The sequence below is a fragment of the Ursus americanus genome, chromosome X, assembly GCF_024610735.1.
Source record: "Ursus americanus isolate L20-20 chromosome X, mUrsAme1.1.p, whole genome shotgun sequence".
Taxonomy (NCBI): domain Eukaryota; kingdom Metazoa; phylum Chordata; class Mammalia; order Carnivora; family Ursidae; genus Ursus; species Ursus americanus.
Window position 1 is genome coordinate 4133572 of NC_142164.1, and position 14121 is coordinate 4147692.

The following is a 14121-nucleotide window of genomic DNA, read 5'->3' on the forward strand; positions in this document are numbered from 1 at the left end:
AAGCATAGCCTTTGGGAACAAAGCAGTTAGTGATGCAGTATTTCCTACTCATTCAAGGCTTCATACAATCATCTGTGGCTGTCATGTTAATGACCGTGACCTGCAAGTTGAGGGAAAATCGAGGGGGGTGGAGTGCAGGAATGTGTGGGAAGAAAGGGGCTTGGAAAGCACCTACATGCCAACAGTAGAACAGATATACGGTGGACCCTTGAAAATGGCCCCGCCGTCAAAAATCCGATTGTAACTTTTAACTCCCCCGAAACTTAACTACTAATAGTCTACTGTTGACTGGGAGCTTTACAGTCCCGTACAGTCGGTTAACACAGATTTTGGATGTTATATATATTCGGTACTATATTCTTACAACAAAGTAAGCTAGAGAAAAGAAAACATTACCAAGAAAGTCATAAGGAAGAGAACATACGTTTACAGTACTGTCCTGTATTTATCAAAGAAAACTGCGTGTAAGTGGACTCGTGTAGTTCACACCTGTGTTGTTTAAGGGGCAACTATATTTCTCTTGATGCAATTTTTCATGTAAGAAACCCCTGTTTAGCTTTAGAAGTCTCGCTGGGACATTTGTTGTTGATCCTTTGATGTTTGGCTCACTGGTGGGGGGGTGGGGTCAACGTGTGTGGGGGGCCACCTGCTAGCACCACACTGGTCATGACTCTCACGACAGAGTGAACATCAAAAGAGATCCTCCAGGGCTGCACATCTCAGGTTTTGGTGCTCATTAGATTTACTTAGAAACATTCAGATTCCCAGGGCGTCCCACCACAAATGAACTGTTTCAGTCTCGTCCAGAGCAGTGCCCAGGGATCTGAGTTTTTGCAAAGTTCCTGGACTGATTCTGATTCTGAATGCATCATCTCATGATGCCACTCTGAGTAGTAAGTAAAATGAAGCAGGTTCTGTGGCACCTAGTAAATCCTAACTGGTGGCTGCCATTACCAAGGGCAGCCATGGAACGGCCTTGGAAGTCCAACCCTGTCCTAGGAGAGACAGGGGCCCGGACACCCAGAGAAGGGGAAGGGCTTGCCGAGAGTGGCTCAGCTGGAGGGCAACAGGGCCCAGACAGATATAGGGCCCCTCCCCGACCCCTTGGCTGCCTCACAAGCCACAGCCTTAATCAGCCCCACTGGCAGGACACTGTCTCATTTCCGCAGAAGGGACTCCACCAGCTGGAGTGAGGGAACTTGCCTCCTTCTTCGCCTTTTCTCTGCACCGTGGACAAGGGCACTTTGCGGGGCAGCTCTGCCATCAAATCCACCTAGGGCTGAGAGCCTGGGGGCCGGCCAGAACAGGCTGGGGAGGAGGGAGCAGGCACAAGAAGAGGCCTATCTGTGCCCAGTCTTCCATCCAGGGGCGGTGGGCTCTGTATCGGCCCACAGCAGGTGTTCAGTAAATAGCAGCTGAATGAATCAGCGGACAAACGAACCTAAATGACCTGGCTCACAGGGAGCTCTGCTACGTGTTTCCCTGGCCATTCATTCAGTCAATTACAGGGCAGCCCACAAACAAGTCACTGAGTCCCAAACTGAAATTCCGTTTCATCGACATCGACAAGAATTCCAATATATTTAAAGTAGAAATGGATAAAATGGATCAATAAGGGATGAGCGAGGGCAGTTTTACCCCAGATCCCCTGCGGGGAGCCCGAGCTGGCAGTGGCCGGGTCCAGCGTACTGCCGGTGAGCTGCAATGATACTGAAGTCCATGTAGCCCAGGCAGGGGGAGGATGGGCTGGGAGGAACGGGATGGAAGGGAGGGTGGGGGCTGTGAGTTGCAGCAGCCTGGACTCCCTGGCAGACTCTGTGGGTTCTTGGACCTTGTTAGTCTGCCGTTACTTTGTTGGAACCAAGGTAGCCGGAGGGTGGGACGGGGGGGGGGGGGGGGAGGCTGGGCATGACCACGGGATGCTGCAGCTCATAGGAGGAACCACTGGCAAGGGAAAGTAGTCTCTAACTCCCCGAAATGACAGGTCCCATGCATACTACCTTCCAGACCCCCAAGCCAGTGCTCCCCACTGAGTTCTAATGCTGGGACCCAGCTGGTTTTCAACAACAAAGCAGACCCCTGGGGTGCCCCTGTGGGGCGTTGAGGGCTAGCCCACTGCTGGTGAATCCAATCTGCCCAAGTGGGTGCCACCCTTGCTGCACGAACTTGGCAGCTGGATGCCTCAATGGACACTTTGGGAGGATGCCTAATCGGGGGCCAGGGTGGCCTTGCTGTCCCTAGGGGTGCAGTGGGGGTGACTTCAGCAGGGCAGGTGGGACCCTCTTTTGTGCTTCCCTTTTTCAATGGACTTAAGAAAGACTTGGCCTTGGGGTGCCTGGGTGGCTCAGTTGGTTGGGTGTCTGCCTTTGGCTCAGGTCCTGATCCCAGGATCCTGGGATCGAGCCTTACGTCAGGCTCCCTGCTTCTCGGGGAGTCTGCTACTCCCTCTCCCTTTCCTTCCGCCCTTCCCCCCTCCCTCTCTTGTGCTCTCTCTCAAATAAATAAATAAAATCTTTCCAAAAAAAAAAAAAAAGAAAGAAAGAAACACTTGGCTTTGTTGGAGGCCTCAGCCCCGTGTTTCGGGTTTTATGCTGAGAGCTTTCAATAGCCAGCCTGAAGCACCCTGGCTGAATGGCCAGAACCCCAGCTGAGCCTGCACGAGGCCAAGGAAAGGCGGCTGTGTTCGCACAGAGGCACTGGCTGAGGCATGGAGGTCTACTGACTCTGCCCCTAGCTAGACACGGGCTGGCTTCCATGCCTTCTGCTGTGCTGTCCCGGGATGTGTTACTCTTCTCCATTTCCAACAGCCTGCTGGGCTTTGCCTCATCCCCAGTGCCACACTGGCACCTTGGCCGGGTCACCTGGGCCAGCAGGTGCTGGGCTGAGGTTGGCCTGACTACTCTGCGTGGTGCTGAACAATCCCAAGGCCACCGTTTTTGAACAAACCATTGGTCCCAGCTAGCAGCCGGCCCCTCTTTCCTCAGGCCATGTATTGTACCTGATCCTACCCACTCACTGTGAGATTTTTTTGTTTACATAATAAGCAAATCAGAAAGAAATAAGTAAATCAGTAGACAGTGGCAGGATTTCTAGAGAGCACATCTCAACCTTCTCTTTTTACAGAAAACAGAAAGGGATGTGATTTGCTTGTGGTCACACAGCTAGTTAGTGGACAAGGACAACACTAGACCCCAGGTGTCCCGACTCCCAGCCTGAGCCCTCACAGGTCAGCCTTTGGTGGAGGGGCGTGGGGGGGAAGTGAGGGAGGTTCCCTGGCATCTTTTAAAAAGGAATGACCATCTCCACCCCCAAACGCCTGCAGAGTCCCATTTCATAAGCGGGCAGACAGAGCCACCTATGTGATCCCCACAACCGTAAGAACATTCATTAAAATGCATTTGAAAGCATGTGATGGCTTCCCCACCCCCTAAATAATGAAAAAAGTAAGGCAACCCTTCTGATAGGGGCGAAGTTCAGCTCTGAAGTCAGTATTATTTCTGGTTCTGTCCGAGCAATGACATGGTGATTCTTCCCTTTCTACATTTTTAGTCCAGAAGGACAAAAAGCGCAAGGATTTCTTGGAAAAGGTCTAGATTATGAGAATATAGTCCAGGCTCATAAAATGGGCATAAGAAGAAAAAAAGAATATTATATATATACACACACACATCCATATACACACACATATTCTAAATATATACACATGTAAAATACATAAATATATTACTCTTCCCAAAGAAATCTAGCAGGCTGTTATAAACACTTAGTTTTGGAAACTCTAGCCAGAGGTTTACCATGGACACCAATAGAAGGCCAGCAGAAATATGCACGGTTCCTGCTGGGTAAGAACGTAGGAGGCCAAAGGTGTCCAGCAGAGATCAGTTCAGAGAGCCTCATTTTCCCTGCAGAGGTCGCCAGGCACATAGGGCCTGGACAAAATTGTCAAAAAGGTGGAAATGGCTTGTGGCTTATTAGCTGCTGCCTTCTCCCCCACTGGTGCTTCCCACAGGTCAGCTTAGGCCAATCTGCTGCTACTTCTCTCAGTCTCTCTCTCAAGTACATCTGTACTCCATCGAATCTTTCTTCGGCACTGTTGTACATTCCCGGAGTTTCCAAGAACCTGATGTTGGCCAACTAGATTGGGTCCCAAGCCCTTGGAGAGAAGGATGGTCCCTAGTAGACTTGCTCAGAAGGAAGGAATAAAGACACTGGGGCACAGTGCAGGCAGCCCCAGAACAGCTCGGACAATGTTGCAGCAGGATTGGGCTTGCGGGAACAGAGAGAGGATGGAAGGAAGGGAGGGAGGGAGAGAATATGCCCGGATATACACGGGGGTTAAGCTGAGTATCCATGTGTATAGTATATATTTCATTTGCATGTTTGTTTTTCAGAAAAATCTCCTCACAAACTGAAACTGACCTTTGTGTAACTCGAACAGGACTTTCAGCATTTCCAGAATTGTAAGACATAAGGCTCTGGACAATCCCAGGGCAGCTGGGAACGGCAGGGAGCCCTGAATGCTGATCGGCTTCCAGAGGGGTTGATTTGTCTCAAGCACGAATCTCTGCTAATACGTGGTTTGTAGCAAGAGTCTTAAATGGGGGATTTGTCAGTGCCCCTGCCTTGCCCTGAGCCTGCAGATACTGCAGCCTCCTCACCAGCCACAGGCAGCGGCAGGCAGGGGGGCGGGACAGAGCCCTAGAGGAGGCACTGGAAGACCTGCTTTTAAGTCCTAGCTCCTCCATTTGCTGTGTGACTGTGGGCAAGTCACTCCCCCTCTCTGAGCCTCAATATCTTCTTCTGTGAAATGGGTCCTTGGCCTGCACTGCGTGCCTCACAGCATCATTGAAGCGTGCGTCTCGGGAGCGGTAATTGTTACTGATCTCATTCTCCAGGCCCTGGGTCCCCGTGCTGCCCCCTTGCCCTCCAGCATAGGCCTCGGCTTGCCCTCTGACAACTAAGGACATGCCCACTAGGAATGGAGGGAGGAGTGGACGGAGTGGAGGGAGTGGAGGGAGAGGAGGGAGCGGGGGGGGGGGGGGTGAGCAGCCTAGTCCTGACAGCCAGCTGTGCTGCCTTTAGAATCCCCCCCCCCCCGCTGCGCACCACTGCTCGCCACTCTGGGCCCTGCCACGCTGCTGTGGCACTCTGCTGCCCCAACCTGAGGACTTGTGGCTTCAGCAAATGTCGACCAGAGCCATCTAAGCAGCAGCCCCAGCAAATGCATTTTCTAGAACTGCATTCTCCCTTTCTGTAGTGGACGCACACCAGCTGGAAGAGTTGGCAACTCTTAAGCATGGCCCCAAGCCCATAGACACATGTAGCTTTAAGAAGCTCGTAATTCATACTGTCCCACCCCCTGGGAAGACCTGAGGTGTTCTGCCACCAAACACGGGCTTCTTGAACACTAGCCTTGCACTCCTGGCTTGTCAGAATTCCCAGACCCTGAGAGAAAGGCTGGTGCCTCCCACTCGCATTAGGACTGGTGAGGCCCGGAACCAGGGAGAGATGCGCCCATGGGCCAGCTTCTCTGACTCTCAGGTTGGCCTTTCTTTGCAGGAAGAAACCCTGCCTTGCTTTCCTCTAAACACATTCCCATGTGGCGTCACTAGTGGGATAAGGATGATCACTTTTGGGGAGGATGGAAAGGTGGGGTCAGTCTCAAGTGGTTGGACGCATTTGGCAAGGAGGGGCTACAGATGGGGCAGGTGCTGCCTGGGCTGGAACAGAAGCTGAGAGTCGAAGGCAAAGGCCCTGCCCCGATCCGGACAATCCTGTCTGTGCAGGACCCAGGTTAACAAGCCTCATCTGTGTTTCACTGGAATTAGGCTGTTGAGCCCAGAATCATGCGAAGAAGGGGAAAAGAGGAGGCTGAGCCGAGGCTGGAGGCCACACACCTGATGGTGGAGGCTACCTGCGTGTCTGCGTATGAAGAGGGTAGAAGGGCCTTGAGCGGTTGCCGAAGCCCAGGCTCCTCACTTCTCTCTGGGCTGTGCTTCTAAGGACCCTGTGGTATGACCTCTCCTAGGTCCCTACCCCACCCTGGGCCTCAGTTTCCCCAGCTGTAAAGAGAACGGGTCCCAGCTTTGGTAAGCTAATACTGTGACTTTCTTCCTGGACTGCTCCTGCAGGGAAATGATGAATTCTCTTCTCCCCCACCCAAGAGGGTCTCTCTCCCTGGGGTGACAGTAGGCCAGGGGCAGCCCCATGGCCCACAAGTGCCCTGGCCGTGAGCAGGGCGTGCATATTGTTGCCAACTGCAAACACTCTTACAGAAAGCGCACCCCCCGCCCCGATCCGGTGGGGTCAGATTATGGAACTCCCCAATGATCTCTATGACTTTTTAACAAGGAATGACTTGAATGTGTGTGTGCATAGCAGGTCTGCACTGGTTGAATCAAGAATGGCAGCCTGCGGTTTTGGTCAAGTAAGTGAGCTTATTTGCATATTCTATTAGAGTCCTACCAAGTCACCAGTCACCAGGAAGGCTGCCCGCTCCCCAACCACCTGGAGGGGCGTGTGAAAATCTGTGGTGCTATTTTAGTGCTTGTTCCTGGAGATCTATCCAGAATGAGAATTCAGCAATGGGCTCTGTCAGTCATCTGGGCCTATGTCCCCCACCTGCCTGCCCTTAACTGCTTCCCCAGCCACAGGAGGCACCATCCAATCGCAACTTTGCATCTCTCCAGTTAGAATGCAACGCATGGGAAATGACCAAAATTGAGGGGGGGGGGGACTGAGTTCACAGAGAACACCACGGTGCTTCCAATTTTCCAGAGGTCACGAGCTCCTATTTTTGATGGCAAAGCCCCCTGGCTGGAGTGAGGCCCGGCTGCCAGGGAATGCCTTTAGAACAGGCTGGGCACCCCCTCAGGCCTGCTGCTTCGGTCATGGTCACAGAGCTATCGTTTCCCGTGCTCGAGGTCAGCTCTTGGTCTACCTCAGAGCTTGAAGAAATCTCTGCTGAATCCATGGAGGCAGCTCCTGAGAAAACACTCTTTTTCTAGAATGCTCCAGAGAGGCAGATGATTCTCGCACTCAGAGCCACCCAGGAAGGTGGAATGTAGCCACACTAGCGGCTCTGGAGCCATCTGGAAGGCTCTGCTGCCATACCGCAAAGCCCCCAGAGAGGCCCCCAGTTTGGCTGATGACCGCACATTGGACGGGAAGCTCTTATCCCCTCTCCCTTGCTGTCTGGCCCCCGGCTCCCCAGGCCTCCCTTTCACAAGTGCCCCCATGTGGGCTGGGACTCCAGATGTGGGCTCCATCAGGCAGTGGTTGGCTCCTTGCCGATGCTAATAGAATAGGGAGTGGGGTCAGTGGGGAAGCCCCTGGTCTGGGCCCTGATGGGCTGAGTAAGTTTTTAGAGGGTCTGTTGGCGTATTTCAAGGACGGGACTTCTGGTGGAGCTAAGCTGGGGTAACAACCAGCCATTGATAATTCAAGAGCTGGAAAAAAGTCCTGGGTCATTTTGTGCCGGGGGCAGTTTGAGCACCACATGGGGTAGTCATGGCACTCCATCCAGATAACCCTAGATGCTTCTGCCCATGTGCGGGTGAGCACAGCAGCAATGATCTCTCCTCACAGCAAGGCCCCGCTGGATTGCAGGTGGCAGAGTCAAGGCCACGGTGACACTCCTGATTTTGTGGGAGGCACTCTTCCCCATTGCTGGGACACCAACTTGGGTAGTTTAAATGGGGCAAAGAGAAAAATGGTTGCCGATTGCTCAGTAATTTCCCCTCTTTTCCCAGGTGCAGATCTCTACTTTGTGGGGACCGAAGCTTACACAGTTTGGGGGCCCCTCTTTCTGAAGGAGAATATAACATTAAAAGAACAAAATTAGGGGTCCCTGGCTGCCTCAGTCAGTGGAGCGTCAGACTCTTGATCTCGGGGTTGTGAGTTTGAGGCCTACGTTGGATGTAGAGATTACTTTAAAAAAGAAAGAAAAGAACAAAGTTTGGTACCAGGCCTTGGAAGGTTCGAAGGATGAGTCTCGAAGCTTAAGTGCAAGGAGACTTCACTTCTGCCTGTGCCCCAACAATGGGCTAAGTAAAATGGCAACAGGCTTTCAAACAAGGCAGGAATTTCCTTGCATGAGAAACCCAACAGCTGTGTAGGTGGGAGAAGAATCCAGAGCCACCTGGTTAGTTTCCTGCGTTCTGAAGGTCACACGCTTGTGAATAAGCACATTTTAGCAGCTGAGTGCCAACTTGTGACTCTAGGATCTACTAACTGTCTGCAGATGTCCCAGCCACAGTTCGTAGAATCTAGAGCCAGGCTGTCTGAGCTCTGACACCATAGATGCAGGGGCTGGGAGGGGCTATGGGATAAGGACCATCATGGTTTTTCCAGCCTTACAGAGCAAAGCATGATTGACAAGTAAAAACTATACATTTAGGTTATACAATGAGATTTTTTAAAACGTATCATGTGCTGATTTCATATACATATACTCTGTGAAATAACATAGGTGTTTTTTTAAATTAAGGTTAAATTCACAGAGCATTAAATTAACCTTTTGTAAGTGTACAATTTAGTGGCCTTTTGTTCACTCACAATGCTCAACAACCAAACTGGGGATAGTAGGGCCCACCTTACAAATTCGTTATAAGATCACATGCATTAAAAATGTAAAGCGAGCATTGTGCCCGGCATCCGTACAAGCCGAACAAGTATTCTCTCTCTTTCCACTCTTGAAAATGCAAACACATTCTTGGTGGTCCTAAAATAGCCTTAAACATGGTTTACTCAGCAGCATTTGTCATTCGAGGGAGATCTGCCTTTACTCATTGGCTGTATTTCTGAACAGCTGTAGGCGAGGCTAACTTTTGTAAACCAAATCCTCATAAAATGCAACAAGAATTTGCCATTGGAAGAAAAAGAATTTGCCATTGAAAGAAAATCCTCAGTAAATCCTTTTACGAAGTAAAAGATCTATCAAACTTGTGTGTTTTTTAAGGTGTGCACTTGGGGACAAGAGGCTTCTTTGGTAATGAACCCTAATTTTATTTTGCCCACAAACACATGCTAATGTTCCATAGCCCCGAAGCAACAGGAGTGGGTTACATGGTGAAAATAGTGACAATTTAAAATCTTCATTTCTCTCACCATACATGGAAAGTGTCTGTGGTCACATCATGGAATGGGTCATATAACCTAAAACATTTCCCCTGCCTCAGCATGCGTGTGTGTGTGCGTGTGCACGCGCATGTGGAACGGTGGTGGTGCTGCTGCGGGTCTAGACGACGGTGATGGTAATGATGGTATTTGGTAGAGGTGGTGCTGATGGTGGGGGTGGCCCTAAGGAGACCTTCTTGCTCTAGCTCTTTGTTTGAAGCTCCACTGGCTGGTCCGGAGGAAGAAGACTCACCCTGAATTAGCAAAAACCTCAAAACTGTCTCCTTGCTGCCAATAAAGTAATTTTATGTCAGATTTAACTACAGGAAAGGGCAAGGCAGTTCTCAGTTCCTTGGCTGTCACGTGGCTAAAATAAATAGGAGGGACGGCAGTTAGCCGCCCTGCACTCAGCTCTTTGAAGCCATATATTCAGAAAGCAGATGTTGGGTGTTGGTGTTTGGGGGCTGGCTTCCTGGAGATATTTTATATTGGCCAAGTTAATTGTTCTAAACCCCAAAGGCTTGACTTAAAGGACAAAAAGAGGCAAGCAAATGTTCAACTTTCCTGACAGTGTCCCACAGGCAGTCCTATCACTAGACAACTTTAGCACCAAAAGCTCGTTCTAGAAAAAGAGGCAGCTAGAAAGAGTGGCCCTGGGCTTCTGTCCACTAACTGTGCAAAGCAAGGCTGTCTCGGGGGCCCCAAACAGAAACCCCTTAGAAGGAGCCCACCCCAGGGAAAGAAGTGATGCAGCAGCCCGAGAAGGAGCTGGCATCCTAGCGGCACAGACAGCAAGCGAACAAGACTGAAGAGTGACGTGACAAAGCCTAGGTGGCTCCTCTGCATGGAAACTTTTAAGTGGACATCTAAACGCAGGCCTCCAGGCAGGAGGGCAGAGGCGAGAAGGCCCTGGGGGGAAGCTCCTGGCCTGATCCTGGGGTGGGCAGGTGGCCAGCAGGCGCGGTGCACCGTGCGCCCGGAGGCCGCCGTGAGCTGGCGCGGGGCACCACGGAAGGTGGGGGGCGAGGCGGTGGATTAGAAGGTGTCTGCCACGGAACCATCCACTCAGCTTGTCTGTGAAAGGCCTCTCTGGATGCTGACAGGTCAGGGAGAAATGGAAGTTGCCGGAAGAACCAGGAGCAGTCACCGAGGCAGGGACAGCAGAGGAGGGGCAGGGGGACTGAGCGGGGGACTGAGGCAGCTGTGGCATCGGAGAGAAAGCAGAACCCTGGGGGGGGGGGGCGGTGAGGATCGGGGATTTCCCTCTAGCGGTACACAGCCGTACCTGCTTATTAGGAGAAACAGTGGCTTCGGAGAAAACGAAGCACAGCCCGTGACCGGGATCAGAGGATGGCAAACCTCTTCAGCAGTAAGGCCCACACCGTAACCATCTCAGTCTTGGCAGGCCGCGTGGTCTCCGGCGCCGTTCCACAGGAGACAATATGTTCCCGGCCGCACGGGGCTGTGTGCTAGTAAAACTTTACAAAACAGGCTGCCGGCTGGATTTAGCCCCTGGGCTGGAGTTTGTCAACCCTTGACCTAGAGCCTGAGCTGAGCATCTTTCCCCAGGGAAATCCATTATTTCCAAATTGCCCTCCCTACACTGCAGGGGCCCACGGAGGTCTACTGCTGACAAGAGCGACAGGCGACATTTTCAGAGCTGAAAAGCTTCAATATTTCTGTCGTCCAAGTTAGGTGACCATTTCTGAACTGGGCCTGAACTGGGCAAGGTATGCAGCAGTCTCGAATGCCATGTTTCACCTTCACGGATGACAGTGAAAGGAGAGAACACCGCCTCCTCCAGGGCGCCCATCTGCCTTGCTCTCCCAGCCTCTGAATACTTTTGAACAGTTCACATCTTGTCTACCAGATTCAAGCACACCCTCTTCCTTCAGGCCTTCAGGGGTCTCTATGAAAATACAGCTTCCCATTCTACCCCTTTCACTCCCAGCCCAGTGCTCTGGCCAACCTCGAGGGCACCACGTTAGGCCTGCCACTCTCTGAAAGCAAGGACCGTTTCCTCCCCATCTCTGTACCCCCAGAGCAACTAGCCTTGTGACAGGGCTCAGCTGGCATCTGCAGGTTTGAATTAACCATTGGAGCAAAAGGTTTCCTGCAAATTATCCTATTCTTTCTGTTTCTAAGCACAAGGCCAAGAGAAAAACGCTTTTCAGAAAGTGTGATTAAATTCACTAACTGGCCCAATGACCTTGGACATGTTCCTTCTCCTTTGTGTGTCCTTGGCCTCTTATGTTCAACACAGGGGCTAGCCTGAATGATTTCTAAGGGACCTTCTGGCCAAGAGGGACAGCGGCCGCTGCTTATCAATCATTCACTACGTGCCCAGGCCTGAGCCTTGGGTGGAACGGGAGACCTCAGGGTCCCAGAGGGGCCTCTGCCAACTGACAGCCTTGGGGAGGAACCGAACTGGACCAGCGGCTCTGGATGGGGGATGGGGAAAATGACCAAACCCCGCAGCACTGGAGGGAGACAGACGAAGGCATATTTGGGTGAAGGGGCAGGGTGGCAGGAGGGTGGGAGGTGGTGACAGCGGCAGCCACGCCTGGGCCCTCAGTCTAGTCCAGCAGCCCGTGGCTCATGGCTGCTTTTCTAACTTTGGTATTTGGGGGCTTGGAAATCTGGTGAGAAGGGAGGAGGGAGATGAGGAGGAGAAAGAAAAGGCAGGAAGGAAGGGGAGGAGAAGGAAAGGCAAAGGGGAGAAGGGAGGGTGTTAACAAATTATTCTACATCGACTGCAGAAATCAAAATCTATAGCGCAAACCTCAGAAGCGCCTGCTTCCCCCACTCCCCCGTGAGGTCTGGAGCTCAGCACCCCAGGGGCAGCTGATGACCCAAATATCTGTCTGCAAGCAGAGTTCTATTCAGTTCTCCAGCTGGGGATTTCCAGCAAAAGCAAGAAGCTTCAGCCAACACAGGCCAGCCCAAACTTTGGGGAGTCCCAGGCTTCATCTTCAGGGTTTGCCCCTAGTTTGCACATACCCTAGATGGGGGGGGTGGGTGATGCCTGGGCTGCAGCTCAGCTGGACTCTTTCCCCGCCCCGGCCTGGGGTCCAACACAGTCTACTCTCCTCCCCGGGAAGCTCAACCTCCAGACACCTGTCACCTTGGGCCTAATGTCAAGGAAGCCAGGGGGCGGGGGCCAGGCAGGAAGGCAGGCAGGGCAGCATGGAGCTCCCAGATGCCAGCAGAAGTCAGCTGCCAAACAGAACTCCCTCTCGGCGCCCTCCCTTTCAAACAGACTGTGATTTTCAGGTCACCAGTTTGCTGAACTGGGCTACCCAGGCAGGACCCAGATGCGGAGCCCAGCGGTATCCTGCAAACTGAGCAGTGCTTGGCCCTGGCAGAAGGGATCGGTCTGAAGGCAAGGCCTCTGCCTGGTGGCCACCCTGGCTGAATGTCTGAAGCAGGAAAGGGCCCTTCCTGCAGGAGGAGGAGGAGGGGGAAAAGGGAGCGAGCAGCTGCATGCTCCGTGGGGAGGATCCCCAAAATAGAAAGGCGCATACGCACTGCAGGCCTTGACCCAGAATGCTCAGAGCTCCAGCGCAAAGCAGCCCTCCTCAGCGCAGAGAGACTGCCGCTGAGACTGAGGTGTCCTCGGGGGTCCTGTGTGTTTCTACCTGAGCTCCAAGGACACGCTTCCCACCGCCTTCTGAGCCAATGTCATTCTCTGATCACAAAAAAAAAAAAAAAAAAAAGGGCAAACAGCAGTCATACCTAGTGGGCTTTAGACTGCATTCATAGCCACATCTTGGTCATCGTCATCCCAGAAACCCTGACGTGGGCAGAGGTCAGATTATTAACCCTATTTTACTGGTGTGGACCTAAGCCCAGACACTCATGCAAGATCTCAGTAAGTGTCGGGGACAGCTGCTGACCTGGTGAGCTGGTCCCTGGACCACCTGGTTTCTGGAAGTGGGGCCAAACACGTAGCTCCCCTCTCCTGGGGCCAGACCTGCACGTGCAACGTGCCCACAGCCTGCATGAAGTGGGGGACACTGGGCTTCCTCTCCAGGCTTCCAAGAAGGCCGTTTACACAACTCCGCCCAGGTCCCAGCTGGTTGTCCCTACGTCACTGTAAGGTTTTTAATCAGCTGGCTCATTGCACACAGGCTGGGCTGTAGACAGTGCTGGTCAGAAGGTTCCAGGGAGCCACCAGGATGCTATAAAGATGCGTCCACTCTACCTCTGTTTGCGGGCTCTCTCTGCCACTGGGAGGAAATCTCCAGGCCACCTAGCACTCCGGCGCGCTGCTCGAGCCTGCGCCCGGGGCATGCCCAGCCTGCAGAAGGCCCGAACGCACTGGGCTCTGATCTGGGAGTGGGAAGCAGCGAAGGAGGAGGACCTTCAGAGTCAGGGCCTCTGGAGCTGAGATCTGAATTTCCGACCTACTGACCGTCACGCTGGGCAAGTCCCTGTCCTCTGTGAGCCTCAGTCTCCTCATTGGTGAAGTGGAAATACGAATCCCCATCCCCACGCCACGGGAGCAGAGGAACTAATGTATACAGAGTAGCTCGCACTAAAGAGCCACTCAATTCTCTCCTCCCGGTTTCAGGGTGGGATAAGTAGAACTCTAGAGCAGGACCAATTTGTTCCCGGTGGATGGAGCCCAGGAATTGTCCGCTCTTCACTGGGAACTGCTGGAACCCAGGGTCTAGCACAGGGCTGGGCACACAGGACAGACCCTGGAAATGTGGGGGGAGGCCAGAGACAGGCCCTCCGAGCTCAAGAGGGAAGGGGCATGCTCAAGGTCTCACAAAGCGCCAGTTCCAGGTCTCCTTACTGAGTCCTGTGCTCTCTTTGCAAGGAAGCACGGTGCCTCCAAGGGCACTGGATACAAATCCTGAGCCCTGATTGTGCGGCCCAGCAGGAGGCGAATAGCCCTCCTCTCACTGGGCATTTCTAAGGTTACCAGTCTAAGGAAGAGGGACGGATAGGATGGGGCCAGTATTTTTGTAGCTATCCCAATCGCTATCTTCCCTGTTC

General features: G+C 52.7%; 1 protein-coding gene across 4 annotated transcripts in view; it reads right to left on the reverse strand.

The window, feature by feature from the left end:
* Positions 1-14121, reverse strand: part of MAMLD1 (mastermind like domain containing 1) — a 120060-nt gene that overhangs the window by 42507 nt on the left and 63432 nt on the right. The gene's annotated exons all lie outside the window — the stretch shown is intronic.